The sequence below is a fragment of the Carassius auratus genome, chromosome 14 (assembly GCF_003368295.1).
Source record: "Carassius auratus strain Wakin chromosome 14, ASM336829v1, whole genome shotgun sequence".
NCBI classification, from domain to species: Eukaryota; Metazoa; Chordata; class Actinopteri; order Cypriniformes; family Cyprinidae; genus Carassius; species Carassius auratus.
The window spans coordinates 4,052,152-4,068,875 of NC_039256.1; the positions used below are offsets into that span (position 1 = coordinate 4,052,152).

Genomic DNA, 16,724 nt, shown 5'->3' on the forward strand with positions numbered 1-16,724 from the left:
TGAATCCTTTGAACTCCTTACAGGTTTTACTGCAGTACAGACACAGATGTTGGCGAATGCGTTTCTCTTGCTCCATAGAGGGTAGTTGGGTGGCACCGATCTGCATGGACTCTGGCTCGGGGAGTCCTTGAGTGACCGGCCGGTCTGGTGAATGTCGACGAGTGCGTCGGGAGCGTATCAGATTATCCAGATGAATAGCAAGTCCCATGAATTGATCCAGAGTCCTTCCCTCCTCTCTGCAGGCTAGCTCTGACTGTAGATCATGGTTGAGCCCTTAGCGGTAGAAGAGTCGTAGCGGTTCGTCCTTCCAGCCCGTTTGAGCAGCCAGGGTGTGAAAGACCAAGGTATATTCGGCGGCGGTGCTGCGACCCTGACGTAGCACAATAAACTCCTCTCCTGTGTCCTTTCCACTGGCTGAATATTTATTTACAATGTTCCCCGCGATGGAGAACACATGTTCGGAGCGCACAGACCTGCCAGGCTACTAGCTTTTAAACGCTTGATTTGGTCATGGGCCTACGCTACAATACGTCTAGAGTGTCCTCTACTGGATAAGACGGCAAAGAATAAAATAAAAAACATAAGGTCTAATCAAAGACTGTAAAAAATGCTCTTCACATGACATTTAAAAAAACTGATATTTTATTTATAGTTCGATTATGGATATTTCACGTCATGTTCAAATGCATATTCGAATATCGACGTGACAGCTCTACACCCCACTTGTCACACATAGGTTTATACCTAATTGTATGAGCAGAGTAGGGCAATGTTTCTTGTAACATTTTTAAAATATAAAATTACATGATTAGTAGTTCAAATACAGTTATACACACACTCACACACGCGCACACACACACACACACACGTTTGTTTTTGTGAAAAGTGGGGACATCCCATAGGTGTAATGGTTTTTAAACTGTACAAACTGTATATTCTATGGCCCTACACCAACCCTACACCTAACCCTAATCCTCACAGGAAACTTTGTGCATTTTTACTTTCTCAAAAAAACTCATTCTGTATGATTTATAAGCATTTTGAAAAATGGGGACATGGGTTATGTCCTCATAAGTCACCCTCTCCTTGTAATACCTGTGTCATACCCATGTCATTATAAAGAGTTGTTTCCTGATATGTCACAAAAACAAGAGTGCGCGCACACACACACACACACAAACATCTTATTCTGATAGTGAAATTCTGGGTGTGCAAAGGCTAAGGTGATTCCTAGATCCCTAAAGATAACATTAAGTAAAAGCCATTAGTAGAGCAGGGATCTGTGTTTGTTAATCAATGTGTCTGTCTGATGTTTTTGAAATATGTCAGCATTTTTTTTTTATCTTTTTATTTTTTTCTGTTGGGCAAATACGTGAAAGAGAAGTGAAACATTTTCTTTTTACACAACATTTAAAAGAACCTAACTGCCTATTCAGTTTAAACCCAAAGGTGAAAATCTTGTAATCTGCTTTCCACACCATTAACTCCAGGTCAGCTGGGGGCAGTATTTCACAGCTAGTGTAATTCAACTGAGTATGTTGACAAGGTGACAATAAAGAAATTAAGAAAAATAAAGAAATATTTGAATTGTCATTGTCTTAAGCCAGGGTTCCTCAAATCTTGCCCTGGAGGGCCAATGCACTGCAGAGTTTAGCTCCAACCTTAATCAAACTCACCTACCTGTGATTTTCTAATGATCCCGAAGACATTGATTAGCATGCTCAGGTGTGTTTGATTATGGTTAGAGCTAAATTCTGGAGGAAAGTGGATCTCGTGGGCCAGATTTGAGGATCCCTGTCTTAAGCCATTTTGATAGAATGAAGGAACCTTTTTAAAATGTAGGTGAAGTAAATTTACTTGGGTCTGAGGGTCTAATAGAGGGTTTCCCTAGTCCCAGCTGGGGTTTAGCAAACATTTGAAGATTTGTAATGGAACTGCAGGGGTTTGTGAGAATGAGTATTAAGTTAAACTGAAAATAATAATAATAATGATGATAATAATAATAATCTGTTTGTTCTCAGAGTCTGTGTCACTTTTAATGTTTTTGAAATGTTTTTTGCAAACCATCTTTCCATACTTAAAATGAGAAGCACTTAAAGTATAACTAGATGTTGTCACCAAAAGAGAAGCTTTAAGGGCTCCCTCTGGGTTTTCAATAAAATAAAAGCATGATGGTTTAACTCTTGAAAATCAGAAAATTAAGACATCTAATGATTAGTATTGCAATTTTAAAGTTGTATTGTAAAAATGACAGCAACAGTCGAGTTGATATGAACAAAACCTGAGGATCATATACCTGTGTGTGATTAGCAACTGATCCAAAGAGCATTTGACCATCTGGAGAAACAGTCACATGGTTAATGATGTTTACTTATTTGATTAGTCACTTAGAAATATTAATTAGTAATTGTTCATAGTATTTTTTTTATTTTAAAACGTAAAAAATGTTCTTAAACTTAGTTTATTTTAGTTTATTTCAGTATATTGCAACAACACAAAATTGTTGCCCTATTATTTGTATGTTATTATTGTGTTTTGTCAGAAGGGGCCAGTTCAGTTTAAGGGGAAGGGCTCTCTTTCTTTATTTCTCTCTCTCACTCACACACAGGCGTGAGACAAAAAGTTGTGTCCCTTCAAAACAACAGAGGAACAACAATCACTAGGGACAGGAAACTGTGCCACCCTTCCAGGTCCGCTGGAGAGAGAGAAACTGAAGGGAAGGATCGGGGCCTTTCATTGGAGATGGGAATCAGAAAGTAGCAAATAACAGAGATCAGGTTGCACTTTTCAACAAAAGGCACAGAGCCACCTGAAGGAGAGAGAGGCAGTCCTGCACCTGAGGTAGAGTATGTGTTTAACATTATAAACTTGCAGAAAGAGTGTGTGTGTGTGAGAGAGAGAGAGAGAGAGAGAGAGAGAGAGAGAGAGAGAGAGAGAGCAAAAGTGTCAGTTTTCCTCCCCTTCTGCTCTTTAATGTATGTGTGTGTAGTTAGTTTTGGCACTGTGTTCATGCAGGATTCACTCATATGTGTGTTTGTGTGTGTTAAGGATAATGTGGCACTCTTCCTGAAGGGTTGTTTGGAGTTAGGTTTGAAGAGCTCTCAGTTATTTGATCCTGGAGATCTACAAGACACCTCTGCACGTTCTAACAAGTAAGATCAACCACTCATTTCACTGTGATTGTGTGTATGTGTGTCCTTATGTATGCTCATGTTCTTGTTTACTTAGAAACTTTTTATTTTTGATCTAATTCCTTACATTGCAGTATGTTACTTAAACAGTCGTGTTCTATAAATATTTCGAAATAATTTGGTTGCCAGTGGAAAAACATTGAATTCTCATTAAAACTGATTGATGTATTATGATTTTCTCACCAAATATGTTGAGTTTGCTGTATAGATTTATTTGAAAAACATCTAATGTCTTCCGTGAGTATTTTTATCCTTATTTTTTATATAGTGGCTTATACACTTTGCTATGACTAAACAGAAATTAAGCTAAACTGGCACTGTTGTCTTCTGTAGAGCTGCTTTACATTATACTGTTAATGATCTCCTACTGTGTCCAACTGGCTTGCGCTAAATAATGACATTGCTGCCTTTTGTAGATCTGTCAATAACTTCTCATTGTTAACTTAGGGCTGCACGATAATTCATTTTGATTATTTTGGTCAAAAAGTAAGAAGTTGTTGGACTATATGTCAGATATCAGAGATGGTAAATAGAGCGAGGAGGTAGCCAAATGAGTTGCATGATAGTAACAACAACACCAGACTAAGGAGGAGTGCACAGTGAGGGCTTTTAAAGGTTGACTTTGTTAGTTTAGGCAGGTACAATAAATCAGAATTCTGTGGATTGTGAATGAATGTGGGGGCTACAGGATCTGGCATGGCTGGTGTCTACATGACACTTACCAGATTACTGAATGCACTGTGGTTTTACAGTGTGTGCATAATCAAGTCAACATTCTTATTATTTTCCAAGCACATTTTACCATTTTCAAACCACTTTTAACCTGTCCATAATTTTGTTTTAAGTCTTAGTCTATTTCATGACTAAAGATTAATGGTATATATAAACTCGATTCCAATAAATGTGGGACACTGTACAAATTGTGAATAAAAACAATGAAATGATGTGGATGTTTCAAATTTCTATATTTTATTCAGAATACAACAAAGATGACTTACCAAATGTTTAAACTGAGAAAATGTATAATTTTAAGGGAAAAATAAGTTGATTTGAAATTTAATGGCATCAACACATCTCAAAAAAGTTGGGAAAAGGCCATGTTTACCACTGTGTGGCATCCCCTCTTCTTTTTATAACAGTCTGCAAAACATCTGGGGACTGAGGAGATAAGTTGCTTGAGTTTAGGAATAGGAATGTTGTCCCATTTTTGTCTAATAGAGGCTTCTAGTTGCTCAACTGTCTTAAGTCTTCTTTGTCGGATCTTCCTCTTTATGACGCGTCAAATGTTTTCTGTGGGTGAAAGATCCGGGCTGTAGGCTGGCCATTTCAGGCCCCGGATTCTCCTTCTATGTAGCCATGATGTTGTAATTGATGCAGTTTGCGGTCTGGCATTGTCATTTTGGAAAATGCAAGGTCTTCCCTGAAAAAAGACAACGTCTGGATGGGAGCATATGTTGTTCTAGAACTTGGATATACCTTTCAGCATTGATGGTGCCTTTCCAGGCTTTTGATCTGAGCGCTGATAACAAGTTGTCCTTGTCCTCTTTAGATAACATGGCGTCGCAATTTCCCAAAAAGAACTTCAAATTTTGATCCGTCTAACCACAGAACAGTTTTCCACTTTGCCACCATCCATTTAAATGAGTCTTGGCCCAGAGAAAATGCCTGCACTTCTGGATCATGTTTAGATATGGCTTCTTTTTTGACCTATAGAGTTTTAGCCGGCAACAGCGAATGACACGGTGGATTGTGTTCACCAACAGTGTTTTCTGGAAGTATTCCTGAGCCCATGTTGTGATTTCCATTACAGTAGCATTCCTATATATGATGCATGCCGTCTAAGGGCCCGAAGATCACAGGCATCCAGTATGGTTTTCTGGCTTTGATTCAAGAGATTCAAGATTCAAGATTTTTATTCGTCACATACAAAATTATATATAGCATATATAACCACCAGTGAAATGTGAGTCAGGTCCGCTCCATGGACAGTGCAATTATTAAGAAAAACAACACATAGCTATGTAAGAATGAAATAAAAGTAAACAATAAATATATAAGAATAAAATATATAAAAAAAGATGTATATTGTACAATTAAATATAGAACGTAAAATATGAAAGTAAACTGTAGTCTTAAAGAGCTGGGGGTGAAAACTTTTGGAATTTGAAGATCAAGGTTAATTGTACTTAATTTGTGTACCGGGAAACACACAAGTATATTTTGTTGCTTACGAAGGGCAGAACTAAATGGAAAAAAATTATATTTCAACAAAATAAGACAAATTTGGCCATCTTCATCGTGTTAAAAAGTTTTCACACCCCAGCATCTTGTTTCCTTACGGAGCATCAGTGAATGTTTGAATCTTTTTAAATAGTTGTGTTTGAGTCCCTCAAATGTCCTTAGTGTGATAAGATGTATCTCAAAATCATAAAGTCACTGCTTGAAAGGGTTAACATTTTTATTTACCTTTATTTTACCAGGAAATAATTCCATTGAGATTCAGAATCTCTTTTTCAAGGGAATCCTGGCCAAGACGGCAGAATAATAGTTCCATTTTAAAAATAAATATACAAACATTTAACAGAAAAAGACATTTTGGCAATTTAAACATCATCTCAACATATTCACCAGCAGCACTCAGTAACAGCACATGTTCATTTAGTACTCAAATAGTTCTTTATCCTCATTTTAAACTGTATCATTGTCGGTAAATAGTCAAATTTTAGCTTATTCTGCAATTTATACCAAGAAAAAGGTGCAAAAACTTTAAAAGCACTTTCACCTAAGACAGTTCGCGTTCGTTGGTATATCATACATGATTTGGCCATATGATCTAAGATTACACTTCCTGGTAGTGACTTTTGGAGTCAGAAGAGAACATAAGGAGGCAGTTTACCAAATATGGCTTTAAAAAGAAACATATACCAGTGTTCCAGCCTGCGATTGTGCAAAGACGGCCAACCAACACTCTCATACAAGTTGCAAAGATGCTGGAATATGCAAAGATGCTGGAAAACTGAAGAATCTGCAGGACCTTAAATATTTTTCAGAAGAACGCTGCTCAGTTTAACTGTTCAGAACAAACAAGGGACTCATGCACAACCATCACAAAACAGAAAGACAGTCATGGATCATCAGGTGACCACACACAGTACTAAGAACCAAGGGTTCCCAAACTTTTGAGTGGGGTTATTTTTTTGTCTTGTGGACTAAATGTTAATATCTTTTATGTTCAATATCTTACTCAATGATCTCTCTTATTTTTTGAAAATTACTCAGATTTTCACAGATTCTGCAAAGGGTGCCCAAACTTTCGATATATATATATATATATATATATATATATATATATATATATATATATACAGTATTGTTCAAAATAATAGCAGTACAATGTGACTAACCAGAATAATCAAGGTTTTTCGTATATTTTTTTATTGCTACGTGGCAAACAAGTTACCAGTAGGTTCAGTAGATTCTCAGAAAACAAATGAGACCCAGCATTCATGATATGCACGCTCTTAAGGCTGTGCAATTGGGCAATTAGTTGAATTAGTTGAAAGGGGTGTGTTCAAAAAAATAGCAGTGTGGCATTCAATCACTGAGGTCATCAATTTTGTGAAGAAACAGGTGTGAATCAGGTGGCCCCTATTTAAGGATGAAGCCAACACTTGTTGAACATGCATTTGAAAGCTGAGGAAAATGGGTCGTTCAAGACATTGTTCAGAAGAACAGCGTACTTTGATTAAAAAGTTGATTAGAGAGGGGAAAACCTATAAAGAGGTGCAAAAAATGATAGGCTGTTCAGCTAAAATGATCTCCAATGCCTTAAAATGGAGAGCAAAACCAGAGAGACGTGGAAGAAAACAGAAGACAACCATCAAAATGGATAGAAGAATAACCAGAATGGCAAAGGCTCAGCCAATGATCACCTCCAGGATGATCAAAGACAGTCTGGAGTTACCTGTAAGTACTGTGACAGTTAGAAGACGTCTGTGTGAAGCTAATCTATTTTCAAGAATCCCCCGCAAAGTCCCTCTGTTAAAAAAAAGGCATGTGCAGAAGAGGTTACAATTTGCCAAAGAACACATCAATTGGCCTAAAGAGAAATGGAGGAACATTTTGTGGACTGATGAGAGTAAAATTGTTCTTTTTGGGTCCAAGGGCCACAGGCAGTTTGTGAGACGACCCCCAAACTCTGAATTCAAGCCACAGTACACAGTGAAGACAGTGAAGCATGGAGGTGCAAGCATCATGATATGGGCATGTTTCTCCTACTATGGTGTTGGGCCTATTTATCGCATACCAGGGATCATGGATCAGTTTGCATATGTTAAAATACTTGAAGAGGTCATGTTGCCCTATGCTGAAGAGGACATGCCCTTGAAATGGTTGTTTCAACAAGACAATGACCCAAAACACACTAGTAAACGGGCAAAGTCTTGGTTCCAAACCAACAAAATTAATGTTATGGAGTGGCCAGCCCAATCTCAAGACCTTAATCCAATTGAGAACTTGTGGGGTGATATCAAAAATGCTGTTTCTGAAGCAAAACCAAGAAATGTGAATGAATTGTGGAATGTTGTTAAAGAATCATGGAGTGGAATAACAGCTGAGAGGTGCCACAAGTTGGTTGACTCCATGCCACACAGATGTCAAGCAGTTTTAAAAAACTGTGGTCATACAACTAAATATTAGTTTAGTTATTCACAGGATTGCTAAATCCCAGAAAAAAAAAATGTTTGTACAAAATAGTTTTGAGTTTGTACAGTCAAAGGTAGACACTGCTATTTTTTTGAACACACCCCTTTCAACTAATTGCCCAATTGCACAGCCTTAAGAGCGTGCATATCATGAATGCTGGGTCTTGTTTGTTTTCTGACAATCTACTGAACCTACTGGTAACTTGTTTGCCACGTAGCAATAAAAAATATACTAAAAACCTTGATTATTCTGGTTAGTATTTAGTATTAAATAATACCTCAGTATTATTTTGAAAAATACTGTATATATATATATATATATATATATATATATATATATATATATATAAACTCAATCACTTAAAAATTATTATCAGTAGAAAAGGTATTAAGTGAGTGAAGTGACATTCAGCCAAGTATGGTGACCCATACTCAGAATTTGTGCTCTGCATTTAACCCATCCGAAATGCACACACACAGAGCAGTGAACACAAACACACACACTGTGAGCACACACCCGGAGCAATGGGCAGCCATTTATGCTGCGGCGCCCGGGGAGCAGTTGGGGGTTCGATGCCTTGCTCAAGGGCATCTAAGTCGTGGTATTGAAGGTGGAGAGAGAACTGTACATGCACTCCCCCCACCCACAATTCCATCCGGCCCGAGATTAGAACCCACAACCCTTCGATTGGGAGTCCAACCCTCTAACCATTAGGCCACGACTTCCCTTGGATTTATATTATCAAGGCATTGTTACACACTGATGAACACACTGAATTAATTTCACTAAGTTTTACAAATACAGGTGCTGGTCATATAATTAGAATATCATCAAAAAGTTGAATTATTTCACTAATTCTATTCAAAAAGTTAAACTTGTATATTATTTTCATTCATTACACACAGACTGATATATTTTAAATGTTTTTCTATTAATTTTGATTATTATAACTGACAACTAAGGAAAATCCCAAATCAGTATCTCAGAAAATTTGAATATTACTTAAGAGACCAATACAAAGAAAGGATTTTTAGAAATCTTGGCAAACTGAAAAGTATGAACATGAAAAGTATGAGCATGTACAGCACTCAATAGCTAGGTTATTCTGAAAGCAGCCTTCAGCTATTCTGCATTTTTGGGTCTGGCGTATTGCTCTGTTCTACGGGCATCTTATAGCGACCTACTGGCAGAAACTGAAATAAGCTAAATCTGTATTAAGGTAAAAATAGGGACTAATGAAGCAGAGCAGGATTTAAAAGCTTGTTTTAACCTCAGTGATTGGAGTTTTTTGAAGCTGCTGCCACCGTTCTGGACGAGCTCAGAGAAACTGTAACATTTTATATCAATTTCTGTGAAGACGTGCATTCCTACCAGGACTCATCCAACTTACAACAATGACAAACCATGGTTCACTGCAAAACTCAGACAGCTCCGTCAGGCCAAAGAAGGTGCTTACAGGAAGCGGGACAATGTCTTGTATAAACAAGTTAAATACACAATTGAAAAGGATATCAGATTGGCAAAGAGGAATTATTCTGAAAAAAAAAAAAAAAGGACTCAGTTCACTCTCTTCCACGAGCAGCTTTGGAACGTTCTGATCACTGTCTGGTTCATCTTATACCGACCTACAAGCAGAAACGTTTTCCTTTCTCTTTGGAGTGTTTCAAGCTCTGTTAATATCTGTTAAGTTACAAAGACTAAAGTCTTAAATACAAAGAGATATTCTTTATAAAAGTTAAGAGTCAACCACACCCTCCTTAAATGGATTTGCCTCCCGCAGTTGATTTTGATATTCTAGGTATTAGCAAGGTTTTGAGAATGTAGCGGATGTAGATGATTATAATGTAAAAGGAGCTCACTCAAATACTGAGGTGCTAAACAATTCAGGGCTTTATAAGCAATATTTTAAAATCTATACAATGTTTGATAGGGAGCCAGTGCAGTGTTGACAGGACTGAGCTAATATGGTCATACTTGTATGGTACTTGTAAGAACTCTTGATGCTGCATTTTGGACTAGCTGTAGTTTGTTTACTAAGCGTGCAGAACAACCACCCAATAAAGCATTACGATAATCTAACCTTGAGGTCATAAATGCATGGATTAACATTTCTGCATTTGACATTGAGAGCATAGGCCATAATTTAGATATATTTTTGAAATGGAAAAATGTAGTTTTACAAATGCTAGAAACGTGGCTTTCTAAGGAAAGATTGCGATCAAATAGCACACATAGGTTCCTAACTGATAACGAAGAATTGACATAGCTGCCATCAAGTCTTAGAGGGTGTTCTAGGTTATTACAAGCAGAGTTTTTAGGTCCTATAATTAACTCCTCTGTTTTTTTCAGAATTTAGCAGTAAGAAATTACTCGTCATCCAGTTTTTTATATCGACTATGCATTCCATTCGTTTTTCAAATTGGTGTGTTTCACCGGGCCGTGAAGAAATATAGAACTGAATATCATCAGCATAACAGTGAAAGCTAACACCATGTTTCCTGATGATATCTCCCAAGGGTAACATATAGAGCGTGAAGAGTAGTGACCCTAGTACTGAGCCTTGAGGTACTCCATACTGTACTTGTGATCAATATGATACCTCTTCATTCACTGCTACGAATTGATGACAGTTATATAAGTATGATTTAAACCATGCTAATGCACTTCCATTAATGCCAACAAAGTGTTAAAGTCAATGCAAAAATAATGTTGTGGTCAATTGCGTCAAATGCAGCACTAAGATCCAATAGAACGAATAGAGAGATACAACCACAATCAGATGATAAGAGCAGGTCATTTGTAACTCGAAGGAGAGCAGTATAAGTACTATGATATGGAGTACTATGATCAGGTCTAATGTAGGATTCAAATGTGGAGGATGACCATCTGCTCATGTAGCTTGATGGCTGATGTTTGAAGTCCACGTTCAAAAGCAGTAGTAGCCAGTCTATTGAGGCGGTGACCGGTAAATGATTACTAAATTGAGCTGAACCAGCAGCAGAGACAAAGATCCGAATAGACCGCAGAGACAAAGGTCATGATAGGCCATGAGAGAAAGACCCCAATAGACCGCAGAAACAAAGGTCATGATAGGCCATGAGAGAAAGGCTACCAAAGGCTGTAGAGAGGATAGCCACTAAAAGGCATGACTTAGAGGCATTGAAAGTGTATATGTAATGAATGAGTGACACCACCAGTATTTGCTTAATTTATCTTAAACGTACAGCATTTAATTTTTAACTAAATGCAAAAGTATTTACAAATGGATAACTGTATGATCAATCTTATGACAGGCCACATTATTGTTTCCAAAAACCAGTCAGTATATGGTGTGACTACTATTTACTTTTTTTACTACTATTTTTACTATTTACTACTATTTACGCAGTCCAACACATCTCCTTTGCATAGAGTTGATAAGGTTGTTGATTGTGGTCAGGCGGCAAGGATGTCGACCGGAAGTTGAAGTCGGCTGCGTGCTGCCATCTTGTAGCAGAACTTCACTTGCGTTAGCATTCCCATTGACTCCCATTCATTTTGGCGTCACTTTGACAGCAAATAACTTTACATCTGAGGCGTTTAAAGACTCAGTTTGTCCATTATTTATTTCTAAAGATACACGACAATGTATAAAGGGCTCCATTACCTTCTATGTTACATTATGGCCCCGTAGAAACAGTTTTTGTAAAAAATAGGCTAACGATTGCGTCATAACCACTCGACTCTCTGTCGCATTACCGTACAGATAGGAGGAGAAGCTTGCAGGCAATTAACTTAATATGGCATACTGGCGTTACATTTTAAAATACTATACAAAATAATTAATCAGAATACTTACTCCTGCTCACTCACGCCAAAGAACTCCCCGCTCAAGCTCGCCGTCTCTGCAAGATTAACGATGGCAGTTTGCACACACAGCTACTAGAACATTTACATCTGTCAGACAGGTTGCTGACGTCGTCAAGCTTCGTTTGAGTCTGTGCGTCAGAAACGGAAGTGCTAAAAAACACTAAAAATAGGCTTCAATTGTCTCAGTTGAGTTCCAATGGGGTCGCTGTGTCCATTTCTTTTACTGTCTATGATTGTGGTCTATGGAATGTTGGTCCACTCCTCTTTAATGGCTGTGTGAAGTTGGAGATTGGCAGGAACTGGAACCCGTTGTCATATACACTGATCCAGAGCATCCCAAACATGCTCAATGGGTGTCACAACATCGATCCACAACATTGATATCAGCAAACCTCTCACCCACACAACGCCAAACACGCTGTCTACCATCTGCCCTCTACAGTGAAAACCGGGACTCAAAAGTGCCAGAGTGCCAGACGCTATCAAATTGGTTATGTCGACAAACTGCAGTCAGGTCGAGACCCCAAAGGGAAACAGCTCTGGTGGACAATCCTGGAGTCAGGGTTGGTCCACCAAAAAAATGTAATTAGGGTGCATTTTACTCACCCGAGGCTTACTAGGTGTATATGACTTTCTTGTTTCAGACGATTCCAGTCAGAGTTACATAAAAAAAAAAAAAAAAAAAAAAAAATGTAATCTTTCAATTTATGTCATTTCAGTTAGCGGGTCGAAAAAGCAGGTCCAAAAAACCTGAAATAAAAAGCGCCTTTCCATAAAATGTGTCTCACACAACTCCGGGGTGTGAACAAAGGCCTTCTGTAGCGAATTGATTTATTTTTGTAAGAAAATAATAATATTCAGAATGTATTAATCACTTTAATCTATCTTGTGCCAACAGTTGTACACAGAAGCAGTTCTGGGAGCATGACGTGCGGGGTCAGCGTTGCACATGCAACTGGTGAGCCTCGTGCAAACCAACGTTTGTTTACAGGATCAAAAGTAGCAAAGTTTCCTTACTTTAGCAAAGGAAAACCAGTCTCCTCTTTGCTTATATCGAAATCCTCTGACATTTCTTCTCTACAAATCCTCGTTTTGTACTTCTAATTAGTGACCATTGTTTTGTTTTGATCTCTCCACTGCATTTCCATGTGCTGCACTTCTGGTGTATGCAACCTCATACGTAATTACCCTGGAATTGCTTCCATTTACAACAGTGAGCTCAAGCTAGATTCAAGTGATTATTACATTTTGAATATGGATCTTTTTTTTTTTTTTATGGAAGGACGCTTTTTATTTTAGGACTTTTGGATGGAATCAATGCAATGCAACACCCGCTGAATGAAATTATAGAGCTGCGTTTGTGTTTGTCGCCATGTCGTCGAAACGCTGTTATTTTCATCTCGGAGTCCAATCACCTTTGTTTGGCCTTACCCTAAACTCAATCAGTTTAATGCCGAATTTGCACAAAGATCATTCTTGAAAGATGGAGCAGTTTCCTCTTTTTTTGGAGAAGGAATTGTTTATGGACCACAACCGGTAAGTGTATTTTATTATTTAAGTTGGTGCGTTTAACAGTTTCTGTAACTTATTACACAATGAGCAATGCTGTTTAGCTTTGTTAACTAAAAAAATCGAAATGCGATTTTCATGGGCATCTCGTCAGAAAAACGCTCCTGTGATTATAAGAATGTGGAGAAGACAAAGGAGATTGTTGTAGGCTTCAGGAGAGCACACACTCAGCACGTTCCTCTGACTATCAATCGCACCGACTGTGGAGAGAGTAAGCAGCACCTGGGTGTGCACATCACAGAGGACCTCTCCTGGACTGAAAACACCACAGCACTGGCCAAGAAATCACAACAGCATCTCTACTTTCTCCGCAAACTGAGGAGAGCCAGAGCCCCGGCCCCCATCATGTACACCTTCTACAGAGGTACCATCGAGAGCATCCTTTCGAGCTGCATCACTGTGTGGTATGGCGCCTGCAACGCGTCCTGCCGAAAGACTCTGCAACGCATAGTGAGAGCAGCTGAGAAGATCATTGGTGTCTCTCTCCCCTCCCTCCAGGTCATTTATGGAACCCGTCTCACCCGTAAAGTCCTCTGCATTACAGGTGATCCCACTCGCCCATCACACAGCATCTTCAGTCTGCTGCCATCAGGGAGGAGACTGTGGAGTCTCCAGGCCAGGACCAGCAGACTGAAGGACAGCTTCATCCACCAGGCTGTCAGGAAGCTGAACTCCCTCCTGAACTTGCCCCCTCTCCCCTTTTCTGCCACAGGCACCACTGAACTATGACCCCCCCCCCCCCCCCCCCCCCCCCAACTAATTATATGATGGCATGCACCAGTCACTTTGTGCAGCATTGGTCTGCTCACTACCTCATTCAGCATGGAACTGACGTCATCCCACTACCTCATCAGTCAGTTAAATAAAATCTTTTATCTGCACTGATGTTCACTTCATTGAATTTGCACTCTATCTGTCATTTGCCTTGCACCGCTTTATTTAACTTTATTTTTTATTTTATTATATGCCTTTTTTTACATTCCCTTATTGTATAGTTGTATCTACATTTTATATTTGATCTAGATTTTTAGGCTTTAATGTTAATGTTATCTGTATGCACCGGGGTCTTTTTCGATTCATGTACGATGTATGTACTGTACATGTGGAAATTGACATAAAGCAGACTTGACTTGAAAACTAGCCCAATCGCATTTCAGAAGGACAGCGTGTGCTAAGCTGGTGTCGAATCAAAACACAGAAACCACTGGCACAATCAAAACTCGTTACGTATTTCTGGGACTTTATAGAACAAGGAAGTCATCAGACTGTTTTTATGACAGTAAAAACAGCGGGTATACAGATAGGTGAATTGTGTGAAAAATACCTTGTTCTCTCCTGGTTCTGCCCAGCTCATGTCCTCCTGTGTTTCCATCCAGCCTCCCACTCCCTCCTCTTCTGTATCAGCCAGCCAGTCCATCAGCTTTGTCTCTGCTGCCTCAGCAAAGCCCCTCAGCTCACCCTCAGCACACCATGTCCGGTGGGTCAGGTGTGCTTTGGGACTTCCTGTCACCAGCTCAGGGTTGGAGATCCCCTGTCTCTGCCTTCAGCCTTTGGGACCTGGACTCCACCTTGGTCCTCTGACCCATGGGCTCCATCTTGGCTCCTGGCTCCCTCATCCCCACTGTGGTCCGTCATCCCACCAGCTCCACCTGCCTTGGTAAGTCGCCGACCATCCACCACCTCTGAACTTCACTCCTCTGGCTTAGCCTTGTCCCACTGGCTCTGTCAGGCTCTTTTTTCCCTCTGGCTCCACCTCCATACTCAGTCACTCCGGCTCCGCAGCGGTCTTCCGGAGCCCCACCTCTGCCTCAGTCACCTGAGCCTTCAGCTCCACCTTAGCCCTCCGGATTCTCAATGTCGCTCTGGTCCTCAATGCTCTGGTTCTCTCCTATCAGCTCAGTTTCAGTCAGTCGGCCCCCTGGTGGGGTCAGCCATATCTCCACCATGGCTCCTCCCGCTTTTGACTTGACCTTGGGCCACTATCCTGGACTTCCATCTGGCTCCTCCTGCTCCAGGCTCCCCCGTGGCTCCTCCCTCCATCAACTGGCCCTGTGGACTATGCTCTCATTCCATTTCCTGCCTGATATGGTTATGATTTGTTTTGGTTCAGTTTTCTGTTTTTCTGTTCTCCTGCTTTGTTTCCATGGTTTTTTATTTAAAGGGGGGGGGGGGGGTGAAATGCTCGTTTTCACTCAATATCTTGTTAATCTTGAGTACATATAGAGTAGTACTGCATCCTTCATAACTCCAAAAAGTCTTTAGTTTTATTATATTCATAAGAGAAAGATAGTCTGTACCGATTTTTCCCGGAAAAACACGACCGGCTGGAGGCGTGACGTGTGGGCGGAGCTAAAGAATCACGAGCGCGAATAGGCTTTTGCGTTGAGAGCATGTGGAAGCTGTGACATTACCGTGAAGGAAAACCCATCATCCAAAACAAACCATGGCTTACAGTCAGATTAAGCCGTTTATTTATGATCCAGAATCAGATCCAGAGGCTGAAACTGAACGAAAGCAGCAGCAGCAACGACTCGCTCCGAGCGGACGCACTAACGCACTAACGCACTAAGGGGACACACTAACAAGGAGGCAGAGATATTTGAAGCAGTTTTACTCACCGCCTGCGGTTCCAACACACGATCGTGACCCTTTTTCCTTGGGATTGCATCATCCTTAAGAAATAAACGATATGCAAATCCGTCGTCAAACTGGGCCTTGTGAACAAGCATCTTCGAAATGCAGGTAACAAACAAAAACACTTGCACAACTCCGTTGATGCTCTGTAAAAATAAACTCCATCCACTGGTCCCTTAATGCTGTTTTTTTTTGGTAATCTGTGCAGGGTTGTCTTGCCCTTGCAACCAAAAACACACTTCTTTTGTGACTTTTCGCGACGCTCTCGCTCTGATCAGTGAATCGCTCTGATCAGTGAAATGTCTGTGCTGCTCAGCCTCGCTATATGGGAGCGCGCGCTCTTCCGGCAGACGTGCCCTAGGACCCATATAAGGAAATTCCGCTCCATCTAACGTCACACAGAGCCATACTCGGAAAAAACTTTCTGAAACTTGTGACAAACCGGAAGGAGTATTTTGGGAACAAAAATACTCTTTCAAACGTACAACTTAATTTTTTAAACTTTGTGCATGTTTAGCATGGGAATCCAACTCTTTAACAGTGTAAAAAACTCCAGTATGCATGAAATTGCATTTCACCCCCCCTTTAATTAGCGCCAAACCTGTTCCAGTTCTCCCAAATAAATTTATATTACTTAAGTCTGTGTCCCTTTCCTTTGTCTGCTATCATATGGATTTGTGTTTGGTTGTGCCTATTCTCTCCTGTGGATTTTAAAAATAACTATTTGAATATACTCCGTTGTGCGCTTTGTTTTCACACCACATGCATAACAGATGT

At 39.8% G+C, this 16,724-nt stretch overlaps 1 protein-coding gene across 1 annotated transcript in view; it reads left to right on the plus strand.

Moving 5' to 3' along the window:
* The first annotated feature begins 2,623 nt into the window (after positions 1 to 2,623).
* limch1b (LIM and calponin homology domains 1b) overlaps positions 2,624 to 16,724 on the plus strand; it is a 241,614-nt gene continuing 227,513 nt past the window's right edge. Inside the window, exons 1-2 of the mRNA XM_026279634.1 lie at positions 2,624 to 2,841; positions 3,049 to 3,152. The gene's annotated coding sequence lies outside the window, so the exon portion shown is untranslated. The remainder of the gene's footprint in view (positions 2,842 to 3,048; positions 3,153 to 16,724) is intronic.